Raw genomic sequence first — 13,691 nt, 5'->3', positions numbered from 1 at the left:
ATCCCATCACTGTGAAAGATGATTTAAATGTAGAGGCCATCAGCCACCTTCTGACAGCTGTTTGGAAATGTTCCACAACGCAACAAAACTCCCTGTTTTCTTATGTTGTGTCTGTCCTTTATTTCAAGCATCCAGGGTGTGTGTGGTGGGAGCACCAGCAGCATCATTTACACTGTGCGATGTCCAGTTTTTTGTGAGAGCCAATGGATTGAAACATGTTAATGTCAGTTTAGAGCCCGACACAGACGTCGAAGTTGTGGAGGTAGAAACATAATGCATGGCAAGTACAAAGCCTGTTACAGCATAAAAAAATGTATCAAACAACAAAACTGGGACTCTCTCTTGCATCTGATAGTCTGTATCATACGATACTCCTACAGCATAGGCAATGAAACTTTACACTAGTCTGTGTAAGCGACTTCGATCAATGGCTACCTGTTCCAATGGATCAATACCTGTATATTTAACAGGATCACCACATATGCCCGATGCCGGAATGCAGACGGTAGTTGTTTTCATATATCAGAGGAGAGAGATGTGATAAAAATCTTATCGAGTTTTCTTTCAGATGAAGTTAGTGGAGTTTTTATAGTTCGTAGTTTCTTATTCTCTGTTGACTGGTACAAAATAATGATGACAGAATGCTTGGGTGACAGACATAAATGCATCCTGAGGGACACAGATCTCCTTTGGATTGTAGTACCTGTATGATGTGGAGTCTTACTTATTTTCCCAATACAGAACACCACGGTAACTGTTCATACTGTTTTTTATCCTACCTCATGTTGCAGGAGAAAGCTTCGTTTTGGCGCTGACCTTACACATTGTACACCATTGGCGGAGATATGACAACATGTTCCTGTTTCCATCGATTGGTCGAAACACAGTCCTATGGCACTAACTCAGGTTACCCTGTTTACTCGGCTTGCAGAAGGTGGTAGATATAGCACTCTTTGACTTTCGTTTAGTTCCGACTTAAACTGGAACGATCACAAGCACAAAGCTGCAGGGGTGGCGGGGAGAGACTAAAGAGCAGCTACAAGATGCATAGGGACTATCTAAAACCGCGTTGGAGTTTTTACTGTAGCAGATAGGTTCGGAAAAGTGACTCGTTTCGAGATATGAAAGCGCTTCGAATATGTTTCACTAGCGGCTGTAATCATTAAAAGACATCTCCATAGCATCCAACAAAGGTTGAATGGAAAGACTTGATTTCAAATCACATACATCATTACCGTCAGAAAGCGGAACACTATCACTGACTCTTGTGTGTTCCTGTAGAACCAAGACTGCTTTTCGTGCTGGGTGATGTTAACATAGTCGTTGTGATCACGTTTTTCATAGTGCTGTCGTTACATATAAGTATGTTCCGGGCGGTAGCTTCCTTTTGTGGCCAGCTTTGTTGGTGGAGCTACGACAATATGTTCCGATTTCCACCGAGTGGTCAAAAGACAGTTCTGTTGCATCAACCCGGCTCAACCTGCAGAAGGTGGTGGATATAGCACTCTCTGACTTCCGTTCAGTTCCGACTAAAATTGGGATGATCAGCTGGACGAAGCTGCAGGGAGGCTGGGGCAGAGACTGAGGAACAGTTACAAGAAACATAAGGATCGCTTTGGAGTTTTGCTGTAGCAGATAGATTCGAGAAAGGTTACTCGTTTCGGGATATCAGAGTGGCATGAACGTTATTCACCAGTCGCTGTAATCGTTAAAGATGTCTCCAAAGGAGCCAACGCAAGTGTCTGGTTCAATGGAGAAACTTGATTCCAAATCGCGGGCAGCGTTTCTGCCAAAAAGTGTTACACTGTCAGCCACGCTTGGGTGTGCATGTAGAACTAAGACCAGTCTTTATGTAGGGTGATGGTAACATAGTCGTTGTTATCGTGTTTTTAATAGTGCGGTCCTTACGCGTAACGTGTGTTGCTGGCGGTAGAATCCTTCTGTGATCAGCTTCAAATTTCAGTTCTCAGTAGTGTTCCTCCAAAAGAACATCGTCTTCTCTCCAGATATTCCCATTTGAACTACCGTGTAAGTGTAATCCGATTACTGGAAAAGAAAAATTGCTCGCAAGGCAAAGTGACTCTCATGATCAATTTAATTAATTAGCCTATCAATTTGATATTACTGACATGACCTCTGCCGGCTGTAGCCGATGGCTAGGGCACCACAGATACGATTTTTCACTTGGCGTTTTTGTTGTTGCGGCGATATCTTTTAAAGATATTTCAATCGTCTAGTTATATAGGGAGAGACAACCATCGTAATGAAATCAGATGTGCTCGTATAAAGTGATACATAGTATAAAACTTACATTTACAACTTCTCTATGCTGTTACCTTAAGAGACTTCGTATGTGGCGAGACATTTGGTTACCTAAAGAGAGAGCTTGCAGGTGAGGGTTGTCCTGTGACAGTGATAGAGCTTAGCTGTTGTGTTGGCAGAAGAGCCAACACCGTGTTACTAGTGGAGGCCGAAATGCACGCGTTTTAGCTCACGCAGGCTGGCGTGAGGAGGGAAGGACTATACTGACGTGAGGTCTGGAACATGACAAGGAATTAGAATTCAGAAAGCGGACGTAATTAGTTTGATACTTAACTTTAATCCATTAATGATGAACGTCACTCTTGAAGGTACATGATTCACAATATTATCTGTTCAGAATACATTCATAGTAGCTGAATACGGCGCCTTGCTAGGTCGTAGCAAATGACGTAGCTGAAGGCTATGCTAACTATCATCTCGGCAAATGAGAGCGTATGTAGACAGTGAACCATCGCTAGCAAAGTCGGCTGTACAACTGGGCGAGTGCTAGGGAGTCTCTCTAGACCTGCCGTGTGGCGGCGCTCGGTCTACAGTCACTGATAGTGGCGACACGCGGGTCCGACGTATAGTAACGGACCGCGGCCGATTTAAATGCTACCACCTAGCAAGTGTGTTGTCTGGCGGTGACACCACATTAGCACTCCTTCATGAACCAAAAATGAGTTTAATATTCTAGTTCTGTGATGCATGACGTGACAGATAAAAAAATTTCTACTCGATGAAAGATTTCTTGAGTCCTGTACGGGATTTTCACAACAAACAACGATACTTTAGCGACGTGAAAACGTGTGTATTGTCCAATTGCTTCTGTCTTCGAACATAACTCGTATATTGTTGTTGTTGTGGTCTTCAGTCCTGAGACTGGTTTGATGCACCTCTCCATGCTACTCTATCCTGTGCAAGCTTCTTCATCTCCTAGTACCTATTGCAACCTACATCCTTCTGAATCTTTTTAGTGTATTCATCTTTTGGTCTCCCTCTACGACTTTTACCCTCCACCTTGCCCTCCAATACTAAATTGGTGATCCCTTGATGCCTCAGAACATGTCCTACCAACCGATCCCTTCTTCTAGTCAAGTTGTGCCAGAAACTCCTATTCTCCCCAATTCTGTTCAATACCTCCTCATTAGTTATGTGATCTACCCATCTAATCTTCAGTATTCTTCTGTAGCACCACATTTCGAAAGCTTGTATTCTCCTCTTGTCCAAACTATTTATCGTATAAACGAGAGGAATCTACATTTTGCGTAAGAAATTCGAGGTGTTTGGTCATCAACATCACTGCCCTCTGGCTGGGTAATGTAGATGTTTTAAAGTGGCGGGTCTATATGGGGGTGGGATTGTTCAGAACTACATATACGACCAAGCTGCAGCTGCTTGTTTCGCAGTGCACTGCAGCTGCCAGCAAGTGTGATGACGAGGATTCAGCGACTGGAGGCACCAGATTACCTCAGCCTTTGAAGTTTACAATAGCTGCGCCTACCTGTCTAATCTTGCCTGTATATGTGTATATGTGTAACATTGTGCGTACAACCAGAAAGACAACTTTGTACTAAGTGTGCAGAAAGATTTATTAAATTGTTACTTGGTATAACGTCAAAAAATGTGAAAGAGGACAAGAAACGGTGAATTAGAACACGAAAAAGACGAATCTGAAATCACAGAAGAATCGGTAGAGGAAATGAGTCAAACTGTAGAGAACATTCTTTCTCTTGACACAGATAATGAGCCAAGAGAAAGAATGGATGACATCGAAAGTGTCCGCGACTTCCGAAGATGAGATAGAAAAAATTCCGGATGTTGTAGAGGCTCAAGTGACAGTAATTAATGATCAAAGATGAACTTCTGGGTTGACGAATGTTTCTTCCATGCAGCACTTTGATACGAGCGTGTTGTTCAGTTTCATGTCCCGTATGGAAGAATGTCATACACGTCAAGCAAAAAGACATAAGGCATTTAGACTTGAAATGGTGAAACGTGATAAAGAAAGAGAAGAATATCTGGCTCAGATAGAGTTAGAAAGACAGGAATATTTTAGAAAGAGGGAAGAGGAAAATAGGAAATTTAAACAGGAAATTTTAGAATTACAGAAGGCTTGTGATCTGAGATATAGTCAGAAAATTGTAGAAGTACAGACTGAAATCAATCACATCTATGGCGCTGTACAAACACTAGAAGAAAATCTCGCTGTAGTAAAATCAACTCAAAACGCTGTAGTTCAGCAGGTTTCGTAATTCACTGACAAAATGAATCAACTGTTAAGCAATAAACAAAATGTTGATTGGTTTCTGCCTGAAAAATCTAAGCAGTGGGAAAAAGAAATGTCTCTATGGATAGATGAAAAAATCAAAGGAGATAAAGAAGCAAGTAAACGACACTGTTGAACTTAAATTAAACTCAACTAGTGGGTCAAAATTAAACATAACCAATACAGAAGATATTGAATAACTGAAAGAGGAATTTCACGTCATTAAAAAATTAGTAAACAGCGGAATACCTAAGGATACGGAGAACTCAAGTCGTTTTGGCTGAATTCCGAATGATTGCATCAAGGATCGTAACCAAGATGTACGGGATCAACATCGTGACTCTACTATAGAGAAGAAAAGACGTCATGAGTATAGAACTGTTGGAACTGATAGTGAAGATCGCTCTTTACCTGAGTTTGAACCATTCACTCAAAAAACCATTAAAATTGAAAACAGCATACTTAAAAGTAGACAGTTTCCAGTATTCTCGTCCGTAAAGAACACAACCCAACCCAAAACTTTCAATAACAGTTTCAAGAGAATATTTCCAAAGGTATGGACCGAGTATGATAAAATTCAATTTATAATTTCAAAGATTGTTGGTGAGGCATAGCTCTGGGCGAGTGAAGTTAGTGAAACATGTAGGACATGTCATGAGTTTGAGAAATTATTTTTGGCTAAGTACTAATCCATGACCAAGCAAGAGCGTTTAAGAAAGGAGTGTACAATCCCGAGTTTTATAACCCGAAGAAAGGAACCTTGCGGTCGTACTTTGAAAAGTACATTAATAAAATTTGGTATTGGACCGAACCTATATCCCAATGCGAAGTTATTCGCATCCTAAAAACCAGGCTTGTGATTAACCTTTGTGAAATGCTTGGTCATGCATCTGACGATGATTCTGAGCAATTTCTGTCCACAATTGATTCGATAGATATCCAAGAGGACTTCCGTCAGTTAAACGGCAGAGATGCGTTACGACAACGACAACGGACATAATAATAGTAATAACCACTCTCTGTCTAACAGCAGCAATCATCAGCAATCGAATAACAGAGATTCGCAAAGTGTACAGAACTTCAATAATCAAAACTTTCATAACTTAAATTCCAACAATCAAAACAATAGAAATGCTTACAGCCAGGGACCAGCTTCACCAGATGTAAATAAAACACATTTTGGCGAGGCTAATGTTCAAAATCGAAAGAGAAAATTCACTGACACAAGGCCATATTCTAACCTGGAACAAAACAATCATGAGAATCAAAATCGGTCATATCAGTGTGTTCCAGCACATTCTCGTTGGAACAACCAAATGAATCAAACCAGTATACCGAATGTTTCGCGTCAAAACACTTCTGCAGATATTCCGTTAGGAAACGGTGTAGCTGATGTTCGGAATACAATGTACAACCCACAGAATCACAACGTCCATGTAGTGAAGACAGTAGAGGAGCCACGTCATTAACCAAATAACACAACAAACTAGGACCAGACAATCCTAGACTTCTGGGAGTGAGCTGGTGGACTTAAGGGAGGTCAACATAATCAACCTGTGTGTTTGCTAAGGAACAATTCTGGAGTAGACATTACAGATGAATTACTGAGTGAGGCAACTTCACACCAACCTCAATCCAAAGAATACGTGCAAGCTGTAATAGCTGGAGATATAAATGGTATACCTGTACACGTTCTTATAGACAAAGGAGCTACCACTAATATGGTGTCGTTTGACCTGTTTAAATGTATTAGTAAAATAGAAAAAGAACTTACCTTTCCTGTAATAGGGTGTATTATTTCTGGAGCTTTCGGCACAGGTATTCGACCCACTGAAGCTCAAGTGCTGGCGGAATTAATCATACAGGAGGAAAAACTTAAGGGCACCTACCTGGTAGTCAAGAATTTATCCGTACTGTGCATTTGGGGATGGGACTATTTAGTCGAAAACCGGGCAGTCATTGACTTACAGAAAGGGGTATGCGTTTTAAATACAATCAACAGGATCGCTGAATCATCTTCGTTAAGGGAAACAAGGATTCTCGATCAATACTGTCGTAATCTGCAGTTATTATGTAATTATAATGATGTAATGTCAACCGACATGATTAGTTTGCCTGTAGTCGATTCCAATTCAGATCGCGAGCAAGTTATCAAAGACAAAATAACCGAGTCTGAATATTTGTCAAGTGTACAGAGACAGAAATTGTCAAACTTACTAACTGAAGACGCACCAGTTTTTGACAACAATCCTGGTGTCATCAAATGGTTTAAGTATAAGATGCGTGTGTGGACTCATGAAATGTATTGCAAAACAACTTACTCGATACCCTGGTCTAAACAAGAATCCGTTAGACTAGAAAGTTAGAGAATGTTGGAGTGGGACATAATAGAAACGTCCAACTCTGAGTATAGCAGCCCACTCCTAGCAGTTGTGAAAGCTAACAGTGATATAAGACTTGTGCTTGACACTAGAAACATCAATAAAATTTTAATACCTATTTGGACAAGGCCAGAGAACTTAGACAAACTGCTGCAGCGGTTCTTTGGCGTAAAATATTTGACTTCCATTGACCTTCGTCCTTCTATTGGCAGGTTAAATTGGATGAAGAGTCTTGGAAATATACGGCTTTCATTTTCATGGGAAGAAGATTTCACTTCAGTCATGCCATTCGGTCCCAGTATTAGTGGTGGAGTTTTTATTTCTGCATTAGATACGGTTTTAGGCCTGGACTTGTTAACCAAGGTAACCCTATATATTGATGACCTCCTTGTGGCAGCTGACACCTGGGAGCATCATACAGAACTGTTACATCAAGTGTCTCATCTTTTTCAAAATTACAGAGTAACTGTAAACCCTTCTAAGCCCAAATTTGGAAAAGAAAGAATTAGGTTTCTTGGGCATACTATCTCTCCCTTGGGTATTACACCTGACCCTAAAAAGATGGAAGCTATAAGTGATTTTCCATACCCATGCACTTGTAAACAACTAAAGTCTTTAATCGGTTTAGCGTCTTTCTTCAGGAATTTCCTGCCTGATCAGATGCTAAACCAGGACTGTTTACCTAACCTGTTGAGCAAGAACGTTTTGTCTTTCTTCAGGAAATTCCTGCCTGATCAGATGCTAAACCAGGACTGTTTACCTAACCTGTTGAGCAAGAACGTTTGGTGGCAATGGACAGCTGAATGTTGCGAAGCGTTTAACAGAATACGAAACGCTTTGCTGAACATAAAGATATTACACCACCCACAAATGGATAAGCAATTTTACGTAGCTACAGATGCTTCAGACATTGGTCTGGGAGCAACATTTTTTCAAATGGATATTCCAGATGACATTAGTACTATCAAAATTATAAGTTTTGCCAGTCGTACCCTCACAAACTGTGAGAGAGCTTATACCACTACGAAATTAGAAGTATTGGCTTTGGATTGCCCGTTAAAGAAATTTAGGTGTTTTGAATATGGAAAACCAATAATAGTGTATTGCGACCACCAAGCTGTGACTTTTTTGACGACATGTAGATCGTTATATGCACAGCTAACCACACGGGCATTACTCCTGCTGGAATATTTGTTGGAAATACGACATATTCGTGGCAAGGATAATGTTATTGCTGATATTCTCTCTAGGTAACCTCGTGGTATCGTTGGAACAAATGCTGTAGTGAACAAAAGTGACAATTTTTGAGTAATGTTGATACGGAACTCTCCGTTTGAAAAAGACATTGAATTCATGTGCAAAAACATTACTAAACTTCAGGAAAAAGATTCTAAATGGAAAATTATCAGACAATCACTAATAGGAAATAACAGTAGCTGCCATAACACGAAATATTGCCTGTGAGACAAAATTTTGTTCTACAAAAACAGTGACTTTTCCCAACAGTGGAAGTTTTGCATTTCCTTAGATTATTTCTACAAATTTCTGTGGCATACACATATCTCTTGGAGACATGCAAGTGGGTATACAAGTGCTAAACTCATAACAGCGTACGCACATTATCCAAATTTAAAACATATTGCGCAAAGGATTTTAAAAACTTGTGTAATTTTCCGAAAAGCGAAACCGATCTATTACTCGACGCAAACAGAATTGCGACCTATTGTAGTCGATAATGTTCTTGATCTAGTTTCGTGTGACATAATGAGTCCTTTATCAGCATCAAAGGGCAATTTTAAATATGTGCTTGCATTTTACGATATGTTTAGCAAATACGTAAAAGTGTATCCATTAAAATCAGTGAGGGTAAAGCCAATGTTGAAGATTCTTAGAGAGAAATATATAGTTCAAGTGGGAAAACCGAGAGCCTTGTTGACGGACAATGCTTCGTACTTTTCGTGTAGATCCGGAGTAAAGTGTCTCCGCGAAAGAGGCATTAGTCACACCCAGATTTCTCGTTTCAACCCGAAAAGTAGTCCAATTGAGCGCGTTTACAGAGAATTAATTCGATTCGTGAGAACGTACGTGTCCAGTCAGCACTATTGCTGGATAGAGTATCTGCAAAAATTCGAGGAAGTGTACAATCAATTACCTCATTCATCTATCGGTTTCACTCCTTACAATATCTTGTTTGGTATTAGTCAAATGGACAAATGGAATGAAAACCTACCAAAATTTAGTAACCCATTACCTGTAGATAAATCTGTTCCATTTAACAAAGTGCGTGCTGCTCTTCAGCATCACGCAAACTTGAGAAAAGCTTATTATGATATACATCTAATTAACCTGTTACTCACAGAGTTGGAGAACATATCCTATTAAGATCTCATCCTAAATCCTCCACCATAAAGAAGTTAAATAAGAAATGGCAATTAAAATATGAAGGTCCATTCAAAATAGTTAGAATACCGCATCCTGGAAGTTACGTTTTATCGAATTGTAAAGGAAAGAACAAAGAAATCGACAGTCACCAGTATTTAAAACGATTTTGGCAGTAGATTTAAGCTTTATTTAAAGGGAGAAGAAATATTTGTAATTTTAATATATTGTTTTGCCCTGTGAACTGAATTCGTGTGCTTAACAACATTGTGAAAAAAATAGAAGAAAGAAACTTGAGCTTGATTGTAAAGAGATTTCACAATTTGTGGAATAAGACATTCTATAATGAATAATACTTAAACTGTTTTCATTTTCTGTACTTTAATTACAGATTTGATTATTTAGCGTAGGGGAAAGAATTGAAGTCATAGTTGCATTCTGCAACAAGAATGAGAGCTAGAATACTTTTCAGCAGTTAATATTGATTTCAATTTGAATATTTGCTATTAGGGTAAGGTTTATTTTGTACTCAGAATAAGTAAAGTGAAGTACTTTCCTTTTTCAGAGGCAGAATGGCATTAACTTTGCATTTTCAATTAAGTGTTAAAATAATTTCGTATGTGCACGATGTGCTGATTTAGAACTTTCAGTCCATTACGCAACTATACGTATCTCATAGAATACTATGAAACTATTTAAGCAATAATAGACTCAAGAAACTAAAGATGAAAGAACTTCATAAGAAAGAGACTTATGTGAATAATAATTACATGTAATTGAGTATTCGTAACAGGAAATTACTTGTAGCCATGTTCGTAGAGATAGGAAATGGTACAATGATTTCCGTGTTACTATTTTACCGCGAAGGAACTGTAGGGATAGATAAATTTTGAACACGATAGCTGACTAAGCTGGGTTGTTCCACGTAAAGGTAACTGAAGTATCCTTTGATAGACTTACATTTGCAAACCACATAAATGCTGCCAACAATGGAATAATGAGTGCTAATGTCGTCACGGCTCGCCAACCACGAGCTATGAAGAAGGCAAAACCGATGGGGAGCGCATACGTTAGCGGCCGTTCACAGAAGAAGAAAATCGCTTTTACCTGACTGTGGCAGTATCAGCTGATGAGCGGATCCGAGACTTCGAGCAGCCTGTCTACCTGCAACTGCAGTCACTGTTCGTCAAGAAGATGACACCGCTATGGAAGACCTTGAGCCGTCTGTCATCACTCGCAGATACTATTCTTCAAGAATATCCCATCGCCATCAAGGAAGAGGTTTTCTGGCCTAACTTCATACTCAACTAACGTTCTCCAAAAAGATGTCGTCATCGGAGAAAAAGTTGAAATGAATACCAATAAATACGATGACAGATCCTCAAGAACGTGATCCACCTTGAAGAAACAGACGAATAATTAGCAAAATAATGCAAAAATCTGACAAAGCCAACCACTAATTTCATGAGCTTCGTCAAGATCAAGAACGATGCAACCAGGACGCGACTGCTCCACATCAAAGAAACCATTGATGTAACCACCAACAGAAGATGAAGTAGACGCAGCTGGTCAACTAAGAAAATAAGCAGATGACATAAGAAAATAAACATAGGCGAGACTTCTGAAGCAGCCACAGATAGAAGAACTTAGTGCAAGAGTTAACAATAATGCTCAATCCTTCTGCGTCTGGTCGGCAATTATTCAAGACAGGCGAGTCGAAAGCTTACCGATGTCTGCTGCTCTACCAGTTAGCAAGCAGCAGCAAACGAGATTCTTCAGCTTCTGCCGCTCGCCAACAAGTAGGCGGCAGATGAACCAAGAACAGCCTGATCCTGCTACTAGCCTATTCAAGAGGTAGCAGATGAGAAGAACAGCCTGATCCTGCTACTAGCTTATCCAAGAGGTAGCAGAGGAAAAGATTGCACGTCACCTGGGGTTTCTGTTGCCTAGTCACCCGAGAGCCAGCCGAGGTAGCAGATGATCAGACTGTGATCCCAGCCTGCACAGTCTGGTCCATCTCTCATGCGATTAAAATGACCCGATGGGGAGCTGAGCGCTGATTGCACACAGTAATACAGGAATTACTGTCTGCCTACTTTTCGAGCGTCGCACAAGAGAGAAGACTACGAAACTGATTGTTGTACACACTTCGTAACATCATAATTATGTGTAGTCTAATTAATTTAATAACTAAATTTTTGGACTTGGCAAATAACGTAGGACATTCTTAAATTACTTAATCACAGTTGGAACTGTTTAAGACCTGAATTACTTAGTGGGCACTTTACTTAAGCCCGAAGTACTTTAACATTGAGATAATTAAGGAATGAGAATTTAAACAGGCAAAATTCTTAGGCCTTTGTAACATTAATTCTGAAATACCTAAGTAACTAATCCTAGAAAATGTGAAATTTTTAAATGGGAAATCCTGTTAGACCCATAGGCTCAAATTCTTGACAAATACCATTGTATTTGTTAGCAATGTATCTATATCGTACTTGGGAGGTAACTCACAAAGTCGAATCATCAACGCACCCCACAGTAAAAAGAGGATGGCGTTGATAATCGTCTGGGGGCGCACTAACGCCGTTTCTTTCGAAAGCAAAGATGAAAATATAAAAATAGTACCCAAAACCCAATACAAGCCCCAAATCCAAGATCCAAATTTCATAAAAAAAGAAAACAAAGTCCCACTGTGATAGCATCACTTGAATAGTAGCAAGTATACTGAAGAAAAACAATGTAAAAAGAAATAGAAAAGAAATCCAGTACAAAGCAACTCAGTATTTTTGCAAAAGAAAATAAAATAGAATCCCTTATGTATCAAATTAAAGTAAAAGTAGATCACAAAGTAGTGTATTTATAGAACACGGAGTAGAATAAGTGACCTCAAAAAATACTCCTTGTGAGTACGCTTTGAGGACAATGGAATACAGATGATAAAGTTATACACTGTTAATGTGCTTTTAGGGCTTGCTTGATCGTGTCGTAACTTAACGCGTGCTCTTGTACATAGGCGATACGAAATTGTTTTTACATTTTGGAGGTTTGTGATTTGCTAGAAATTATTAAGCTTGAAATAGGTAGATCAGCTACCTTGAGCATACGATTACGTAAAGTCAGGATAGGAAAAGAACCGATATTTGACTTAAATTGATTATTATCAATGGAAGACTGAACTTTGCCCCAAAGTGATAGACTGTTAGTAATTTAACGGAAAAGGAAGTGGATACTAGTATCGTATTGTGAGAAAATACTTAGATTTCGTTAAAGCAACTGGTGAAATCTGGATCTTATTGCAGACACTTTGACTGAAATTTACGTAACTAATTCCACCCAGCTTAGGTAAAGGTTACTTCTTTAAGACAATGGTAGGATGTGCTTAGACTATAACAAAACCAGCATAACGTGAATGTACCGTGTCTGACATTTATTTCAGACCAAAAATATTACGTGCTTACGAAACATTTTATCAGTGCAACGATACAGATTCATAACAGAGCGCTGCTTACATATACCTATTCTTTGTCGCTCTAAAAAAGTTATCGTATTGATTCAGACTATTTAGCTTACGTAAACTGAAAACTTAAGTGGAGAAACTATTGCTGTATATAGACTGTAACCATGATTAGTGCAATAATAGCAGTTTGTATGCATCTATGTGTTGCTGTGCCCGCACACGTCGGGGAGCATACGATTATTTGAGCTGGCCAGTATAATTAATACGCACTCGGCGTGAATATAGTGCAGCAGGACAGACTTCTTTTGCAACGTTCCTTATCAGACATTCCACCCCTAGCTGGTCAGGGCACGAACTTCATCAACGAAAATTTTCAGTAGAAGGGATGGTTACACAGGGAGCGTTCCTTACGGGAGACTGTAGCTGTATTAGTCGCCTGGAGAGAAGTCGCCGTGGAACCTGTAGTATTCAATCGCGACGCAGTTTCTGTGTTGCATGGTCAATGTGAGGGTGCGAGTGCTGCAATAAACGGGCAGTAATGCATCGGAAAGATGCTACTTGACTCCCAGGGGAGCGTTCTCGCTTCCCACGCCCGGGTTCCCGGGTTCGATTCCCGGCGGGGTCAGGGATTTTCTCTGCCTCGTGATGGCTGGGTGTTGTGTGATGTCCTTAGGTTAGTTAGGTTTAAGTAGTTCTAAGTTCTAGGGGACTGATGACCATAGATGTTGAGTCCCGTGGTGCTCAGAGCCATTTGAACCATTTTTTTTTAAACTCCCAGGGGACGTTCGATATGGACACTATAGAGGAGTCAGTCACTTGGAGATAAGCTGGTTGGTTGGTTGGTTGTTTTGGGGAAGGAGACGAGACAGCGAGGTCATCGGTCTCATCGGATTAGGGAAGG

This window comes from Schistocerca serialis, chromosome 6 (assembly GCF_023864345.2).
Source record: "Schistocerca serialis cubense isolate TAMUIC-IGC-003099 chromosome 6, iqSchSeri2.2, whole genome shotgun sequence".
Classification (NCBI taxonomy): Eukaryota; Metazoa; Arthropoda; class Insecta; order Orthoptera; family Acrididae; genus Schistocerca; species Schistocerca serialis.
This window is presented reverse-complemented; position numbering follows the sequence as displayed.